Here is an 8,789-nt window from a genome sequence, read left to right as displayed (position 1 = left end):
TTTCAGAGAGGTTCTCTGTGTTGAGACATAAATTTTGCAAAGGAAATTATGGAGAGGAGAAGCAAGTTGTTGAAGATTAAGCGAAGAAGGTGGACAAATTTATTTTGTCAGAAATTTCAGGCCAAGGGGGAGATTTGTTAGGTTTTATTTGCCCTAAATTTCTTACCATAGATAAGTTTTCCTTTTAGGAAAAGGTTTTGGATTGACTAATCCTTTTCTTGTAGGAAAAGGTTTAGGACTCTATAAATAGAGGCATGTTCCTTCTAACTTAATCAGCATTCACAATGTAGTCTTAAGGGATTTGAGAGTTGTGGTTAGAGGGAGAATTTGTGGGTCACAAGCTTGATACGTTATCATTTGTGTGAACCTCCCATGTATTCCGAGTGATTTGGTTGAGGTTGTTTCTCTCTGTATTTTGTACTCTCATATTTATAGTGGATTGCTCATCTCCTTTGTGGACGTAGGTCGATTGACCGAACCACGTTAAATCTATGTGTCTTTTGGTATATTTCTCGTTGTCTTCTTACTCGTGGTCTTTCGAGGTTTGCATTGCTAGATTCCGCGTTACACCTGCTTATTTACGATCCTAACACAACAGTGGGGATAGATCATTCTATGACCTGTTTGAGGAGTGTATTAATGCATTGAAGATAGTGTTGAGTATTGAAGGTTGATAACAATGTCTAATTGACATTAGGTAACCAAAAGCTAAAAAGCATTTTTGACTTCAAGGAAAATAGTTGCAATCTGATTATTGTCTTTGGAATCTGGAATAGTTGGGCAGGTTGGGAAGTTTGCCTTTTAAGGAAAATAGTTTTGCAGTCTGGAATACAGTATGTAGTTTCCAAGTTACTTAGTAGTAAGTACACTTTGCAAATTGAGCAATATTACCTCTAAATAGTAAATTGAGAGTGACAGATATTTAAAGCATGAATGATTATATAAACTACTGCAATCTTGACTTCTTGCCTCTTCAATAAATGTGCAATATGGAACTTCTTGCCTATTCTATAACCATCACAATCTGATTTGTGTAGAAAAATTGAGGTGAACAAATTTTAAGTGGATGATGAAGAGTTTTTGAACTATTGTAAAAGTTTGAATACATATAATATTTGATTTTGTGAAATATATTCATTGGTGGAATATATTGAACTATTGTAAGAGTAATTTTTGAACTATTGTATACACATTTAAAATATTGCTTTATAAGTATGTGAATGTACACAAGGCATATGATGTTTTGAAGTTTATGGAAAATCTATAAATTTGTAAGAGTACTTAATTCTCGAGATTATTTATTGCAAGACAGTACTGGTGTATTTTACTTAGAAATTGTGGCATATAAATTGTGTATGCATATGGGCAAAGACTACACTTCAAAGTGTTGTCATATATTAGATATAAAAGGCAACACTTCATAATTGTGGGCAATAAGGTAGCAAAGACCACACTTAAAATAGCAGGTAAGATAACACTTTTAAATGTAGCTGGAAAGTGTGGCCTTTTGCATATTAGGCTACTCTTGAAAGTGTCGCTGCTAAAACCACACTTTTAAGCGTAGCTGAAAAACGTGGTCTTTTTGCCTTTAAGGCTACGCTTAAAAGTGTAGATGATACGGCAACACTTTTAAGCATAGCTGCAAAAGCATGGCCTTTTTGTTTTTTGGCAACGCTTATATGCGTAGCTGCTAAGGCAACACTTTCAAAGTATTTCCTAAACTCTAAGGTTACGGGACTTTCAGACACCCCTGAAAAAGTGTGGCTTAAAGTCAAAAAGTGTGGTCTTTTATCAAAGGCCACACTTTTTCATAGTTTAGGCCACACTTTTCTTAGGTGGTTGTAGACATAAAATGTTGTAGTGGTTATTTCTGCCCGATCTTTTGTTTTTTTCCCAAACTCAACTCAACTCATATCCACTAAACATCTTCGGTAAAAACTCTCGAAATATTATAAACCAGAACAATTTCAATGAAACCCACTCGAGAACTATCAATTTACTCAACTCTTACCAAAATCCTCATATCAATAACTCAACTAAACATAAAAATATGGAATGGAGAGCAACACTTCAAGAACACTCATCTAGAACTTAATTTCTCAATTTACGGATGAATTCGATAATGTAAATTATGATTGGCGTGTGGGTTAACGAACTCATCACTATGAAAACTTACATACCTCTATTTGGCAAAAAAATTCCTCAATTAGCAAGAAATCTTGATTTTTCTTTCGTTTCTCCTTTTTTCCTCTTGTTGAACTCTCTTCTTAAACACTAAGCATAATTTAGGATTTGTGAAACTAACAAATCATATTTGACCCCAATATTACTAAAAACATTTTTAATCTGATGAGATAAGAAAAAGACCTTAGGATGGCATAGCCTTAAAAAAGAGAATTTCAAGACCTTTCATTTGATATCTTACGGGCTACCTAACTCGTCATGTACTAAAATTTATGGCCAAATGAGGTTGACACAAAACTCACATCTTAAGCATAACTTGCCAAATTCCCAAATTGAATCTTTCCAAATTAGTTCTTTCTACTATTAGCTCTTTCTAAGACGGGATGTTACGCTAGATTACTTTAGATACTCTTGATACAGTTGGTAAAGGACTTTATGACACATGATCAAGTAGATTTTTTTTTGGAAAACTATATGCAAAACGGAGGCATACCAATATCATATTGGTTACATGAATAATAGACAACACATAGTTTATGCTAGAACACCTACAATCATGCTAAAGCACATATGTGAGACCTTGTGGTTCTTTCGCATAATACGTGTATCATTTTATGAGTGTATAAGACTTATATGATTTGGTATATCATTTCAGGAGAATAAGGTTTCAAAGGATAGGTAAAAAAAATCATAGAATTATATTAATGTTATTGGTCAAGGATGCCCTTAAACAAGTTCGAGCTAAAGACTGTCTCTTTTGACACCTCACCCGTTTGGAATGTCAAGTTATCCAGTACCTTTGGGGTAGGACAAAGAGTTTATTATATGCTAAAAAGGATGTTCTATTTTCAATGATCACAATTTAAGTTTTGAAGTCAATCAAGTAGGGAAATAAAAAGTCGGCAAAAGTTAGAGCTACTAAGTTTCTTTGATAAATTTTCTAAAATTTGGGTTAAATGTCTCATACTCTTATCCCAAACTATAAAGATTTTGGAGAACCCAATGTACCAAATCAAAGTATACATTTCTAATTTCCAACGCACTAAACCATTTGTCTTCAGAATCGAGAGATATTTAGATTTTAGTGAGACTGCACAAGCATGCACATGAAGGTGGACCCCTAGCTCCTATGTTGATTTAGCTTTATAAGATTTGATTTCTCCTTCATCTTATCTTATCTTTTTCAACCAAAATAAGAATAAAACGTTCATAAATCCTCTCTAAAGGTTACCCTATCATCCAAACAAAGATCTACAAGATTTCAATGTGGTTTCACCCTCGGAATGTTCATGAAGATTATGCTACTTCTTTCCTCCTCTTTGGTTTGTAATTTGAGGATTCTTCATGGTGAAGGAGTATAATTTTAAGTGGTATTGCTGGTTTTTGGACGTAATAATTCTCACACTTTATTTTATTGAGTGATTTAAAGTTACAGCTACAATATATTAGCAAGAACAAGAATAGACGGCGGAAAAAATTGTATTTGGATAGTTACGTGATGTTGGGCTGTTTTGAAGTATTTTCTGATGTTGTTGTTACTGAAATTTGTGGAAATGCTTTGTATGTGTTTCTTATATGAGTCTGGAAGAGAAGAAGTAGTATAGTGTAAGATAAATTAGTGTAACATTGGTTCTATTATTGCATTGGAATTTTCAAATTGTTTCTTCTTGATTCAACATCTTGTATTTGAGGAGACTGTTTGTTATAGACAATACATGTAAAATATTATACACTCCATCAAGTTTAAGTTAAATTTTTGCCGTTTTAACCTCTTATTTCTTATGAAGAGAAAGACATGATTCCAAATGTAACTATTGGACGAACTCATAAGATGGTGATCGAAAGCGGTGAGTTTGAGTTGTTATGGTTATATTTAACAATTATAGGATTGTATAACATATTTATTTTAGGTCTTTAATAGTTTGAAGAATCGTGGTTGAGATTCGGTTGAGGTTATTTTGGGGTTGAAAAAGAGGGAATTGACGATACTCCGAGTTTTATTTGTTGTGCAGGCATACTCTATTTGGTTGTTGTTGAATATTGTGTAGGCCTTCACTTGTTAATAGCCTCTGCAAAAAATGTTTGTTATGCCACTAATTTGGGGTTGTAATTTGGAGAAGAAAATATAGTGAAACATACATCTAAAAAGGGTCTTGCAAGCTAATCACTTTGATAGTAAGCTCTAAATTGCTACTTTGACCCTGATGTATTGCATGTAATGGTTGTGTAACATATTTTTTTTGTAGATTACCTACTCTAAGGAAGGGGTACAGTCCGCATTAATATCACAATACCCTGAATTTGAGGTATGTTAAGGCTAAGCGTTACTTTGACCATGAATTTTAGAATCCTAAATCGTCAAAGGTTGTTTTACTATTCTATTGTTAGAAAGACCTTCTGTGAAATTCATTGGCATTGCACCTGACGTATTTTGTGATTCTATTATGTTAATATTCCACTCATTCGGTTATATAGGTTACTTGGCGTCTATGTGTCATTTTGTCGATTCCTTTGACGGTAGGTCCCCGTGTATTTTCTTCTTCTTCTTCTTTAGGTGTTGTAACTTAGAAATATTAGGGAAGAACATTAAGATTTTGAAATCAATCCTCCTTCCTTGTTACTTTCTTCTTTTTTTTGAAAAACTTAAAAATAATATGTCAATTTTCGAAACTCTTAAATGTAACTCGTATGTTTAAACTACTAAAGGACATGTTTTCTGAAATATTTTCTTTTACAAACTACTAAGAAAACCTATATGAATACTAAGTGAAGAACCTTGAGATCTTTATGAACATTCTCAAGTATAAGTTACATTCGTAATTTGACTTAAGTGTCTAGTTAAATCTACAAGCATATGGTTATACAAGATATTTACATGTGAGGCGAAAGTGACTAGAGATTATGAGGACAAGAGTACCAACGAGCTAAGATTGACAACATGATTCAGGTAACACAAATGCATTAAGATCCATGACATTACATGTTATGCATTCTACTTTCGAGCTATAATTTAAAGTATGGAGGCCTATTGCCTATATTTATACGTATGAGACACAGATGGCCACAAGTTGGCGAATATGATGGTTCGTTACCGGAAGGCACCACCATTGCTAGCAGTTGGTTGCATATGGCATGCATTTGCATATGTGTGTGTGTGTGTGTGTGTATATATATATATATATATATATATATATATATATATATTCACGACATAAATTATGCGAGCATACACACATATTTAATTTATATAATGTAGGATGTCAATCATATAGGTTATCAGAGTTTCTATTTCAGGTGGTATCTTTATTACCCTTTTGTAGAAACTATTCATGATTCTATTTTCCACCTTGCATACCAGTACATCTTTATCCGTACTAACGTCCTGGGACACTACATATTTTGTTTCATACGTTCAAGTTCAAGTAGGGATTCTAATCGACTCCTCCACTAGAATTCGAGGTTCAACTGTGAGTTGGTAAGTTCCTCCTCTTCCTGGAGTTCTCATAGGATGTTAGCTTTTGTTGTACATTTTGGGTAGAGTCGGGGCCTTGTATCGATCAATGCTTATGACACTCATAGAGGCTATTGTGGACACAATATTCGGGGTTTCTTTTTGCAGCTTCCAATTTCCAACCAAATAGGCTTGACATGTATAAATATGTATGTATGTATGTATGTATGTGTGTATGTCCTCAATTTCAGCCTCGTCGGCCAACTAGTATTATATCATTTTTGGCTAGTCTACCTTTATCTTTATAAGTTGTTATTCAGGTTATAACCCTAATGGTCCAGAATTAATTTTTCAGATGCCATGTTTCTCGATTTTCTAGGTCCACAATTAAGTCAGTTGGTATGTTTCAGTGGCTAACTCGATTGCACAATGTACCGAGTGACAGTCACGCCTCCTTTTTAGTTTGGGGCATGACAACATAAACTTTCTAAAATTTAATTCAATAATTACCTCTTGAAGTGTGAGCAGATACCTTCAAACGAATCCACAAGTTAGTCCATAAACTGAATGGCAACTCTGTGGTCTTCTACATTGATCCCAAGTTCTCTTCCGGAGTCTCTTAATACTTGGGTGGGCAAGTATCGTATAGAAAACTATTATTTTTCAAGGGTTATAAGAATTCCTATTTATAGAGATTTCTTCCTAGTCCAAGGAAGAGATGAGTTTTTTCTTAGAATAGAAAACGATATGTACTTCTTCATTTCCTCAGAATAGAAAAAGTTTTCTTGGAATAGAGAAAGACACATACTTTTCCTTGTCCTCCGAATAGAGAAAGAAACATACTTCTATCTTTCCTAAGAATAGAGAAAGGCATACTTCTCCCTTCTTTCCTTAGAATAGATTCTGAGTTCTAGTTAAAATGGGTACGGTAGGGACCACAAAATTAATTACTGAGATTTCCTATTTCCAAATAATTAATTTGTATTATTCTTATCATAATAATATCCCTAGAAATTTGTAATTGCACTCTATTTATATTTCAAAATTTCCCACTCAACACTTATGCAATTTTTCATGTATGTATTACAGATACTAATCAAATAAATTAGATTACTCACGAATTTAGTTCAAAACTTATTTTTCTTTAGAGCATTGCTTAACTTATTTCATGTGTCGCATGCATGAATTTAGTTGCAAGGTTTGACACTATTAAAACTTATAAGCTTCTCAAAAGAACATGCATATCATCAATCTATATATCAAGACATGAATTCCATCAACTAATATTTCACCAATATATATTATTATTATCATCGAATCTACCAGGCATATTGACCCATCACAGAATCTCACCCTTTAATTAATCAAAACAATAATTAACATTTACTGATCATAATAGTTATATCTGGATTAAGAATATAAGTAAATTAAATAGTTTAGAGAATATGTTTTTATCAGTCTACAGCAACTATCTCTACTTGGTCATATTCAATACATACAAAATGCACTAGCACAAGAAGTTGAAACTATACCATTCCAATAATCAAGATAAACTACATATAATCTTGTGCTACAATCGTACTGATGACATGTCTAATTTTCATCTTAGATTGTGAACAAAAAACTTTATACTCACTACGACAATATATATTTATAGACATGAAACCTAAGCTAAGAATTCAAAAATTGTAGCTATAACTTACTCATAGCCTCGAAAATTTTAATTTTACAGCTATTTACAAATCAATATATATATATAAAGCTGAATATAGAAAAGCTGATGTGGCATGCCTATATGACCTCCATTCCAATTTATCTTTTCTCTCAATTTTTTAAACTTTTTTTTTATTTTTTAAAATAATAATCTACTAAATACATATAATGCATTTATTAACTTACAATTAAAGAGGACAATGAAAAGTTTTTACATAAATGATATTTTTATTGTTCTAATGGAGTATGAAGAATTATAACGGTTGTCAATAACTTATTACAATCAAATAAAAAGTATAAATAGGAGAGTACATAATCTGAAAGTAACAAATAAAAATCCAATTTCATTGCACAAATAAAATTCCAATTTCATTGCAAAAAAAAAAATATAAAATTACTATCTCATATAAATCAAGAATTTTGATTTGTCTATACAGATGAAGTTATGCATGAGAGCACATAATTGAAAAGTAAGTTGACGAAATGGAAGAATTATTGCAATAGAAGATATACTACTTCAGGTAATTGAATTTTTGAAAAGTTTTATTGCCTTAAATAAATAAAAAATTTATTTGTTTGTACAAATGGAGTCAGACAAGAGGATATGAAGGTAAATTAACAAAATTGAAGAATCATTCCACAAGAAGATTTACTGCTTCAGGTAAATCAAAATTTTGATTTGTTATATAAATGAATTCATTAGAATATACTTGTGCAAGTTTAATCATTTTATGCCAACGAAAATTATATCAACGGATCTACCAAAATTGTACAATGGAATTCTATATAGAAATTCAATATAACAAAGATCGAGAAACATCTAAATGTCCTCTAATATTCAGTTTGTAAATCCTTAAAATAATATCTGAAGTATAGTTTTCTAATTTTATTCTTTTTTTTTCACAAATAAAAAATGAATAAAAAGATGAGGCAATAAATAGCAAGATTAAAAAAAGAAGATATTAATAAATTTTTTCTAATAGTATAGAATAAATTTAGTGTGATATAATTAGAAAAAAAATAAAGAGATGAGGCATGACATTGCAACTTGCAAGATAAAAGGAAGAAGATATATAGTAGTGGACTGAGTAAACAGTAAAAGGGAGGTAAAGAAAAAAAGGAAAGAATTTTTTTAAAGTAACTACATACAATAAAGATAAACACAAGAAAGGAAAACAAATGTAAAAACGTTACCCAAAAAAAACGTTATTTTTAATTATTTTTCCGTAACTACTTCTCTCTCTTTCTTCATTGAATTTATTTTTTAGAATTTTGTAAAAGTATAATACATTAGAGAGGAATTTAAGAAAAAGTGACAAATTGTAGTGTCATGGGGACTAGAGAGAGAGACAAACATGATATTTGAATTTTATTTCACTGATTTTATAGATCAAAAGAAAAAATTGTAAAGAAGAAAACAAATTTCAATTATAGTAGTAAA

The 8,789-nt window shown here is 31.5% G+C and overlaps 1 long non-coding RNA gene across 3 annotated transcripts in view; it reads left to right on the top strand.

The window, feature by feature from the left end:
- Window positions 1-486: 486 nt before the first annotated feature.
- The window catches only part of LOC107027173, a 14,872-nt gene continuing 6,569 nt past the window's right edge, over window positions 487-8,789 (top strand). For 2 of the 3 annotated variants that reach the window (XR_003579846.1, XR_003579844.1), the window contains exons 1-4: window positions 487-4,031; window positions 4,431-4,490; window positions 7,786-7,869; window positions 7,943-8,009. This is a non-coding gene — a long non-coding RNA (uncharacterized LOC107027173). Of the gene's footprint in view, window positions 4,032-4,430; window positions 5,660-7,785; window positions 7,870-7,942; window positions 8,010-8,789 lie in introns of all 3 variants that reach the window. The other variant, XR_003579845.1, reaches the window with a different exon arrangement.

Source organism: Solanum pennellii, chromosome 8 (genome assembly GCF_001406875.1).
Source record: "Solanum pennellii chromosome 8, SPENNV200".
Lineage (NCBI taxonomy): Eukaryota > Viridiplantae > Streptophyta > Magnoliopsida > Solanales > Solanaceae > Solanum > Solanum pennellii.
This window is presented reverse-complemented; position numbering and strand designations above follow the sequence as displayed.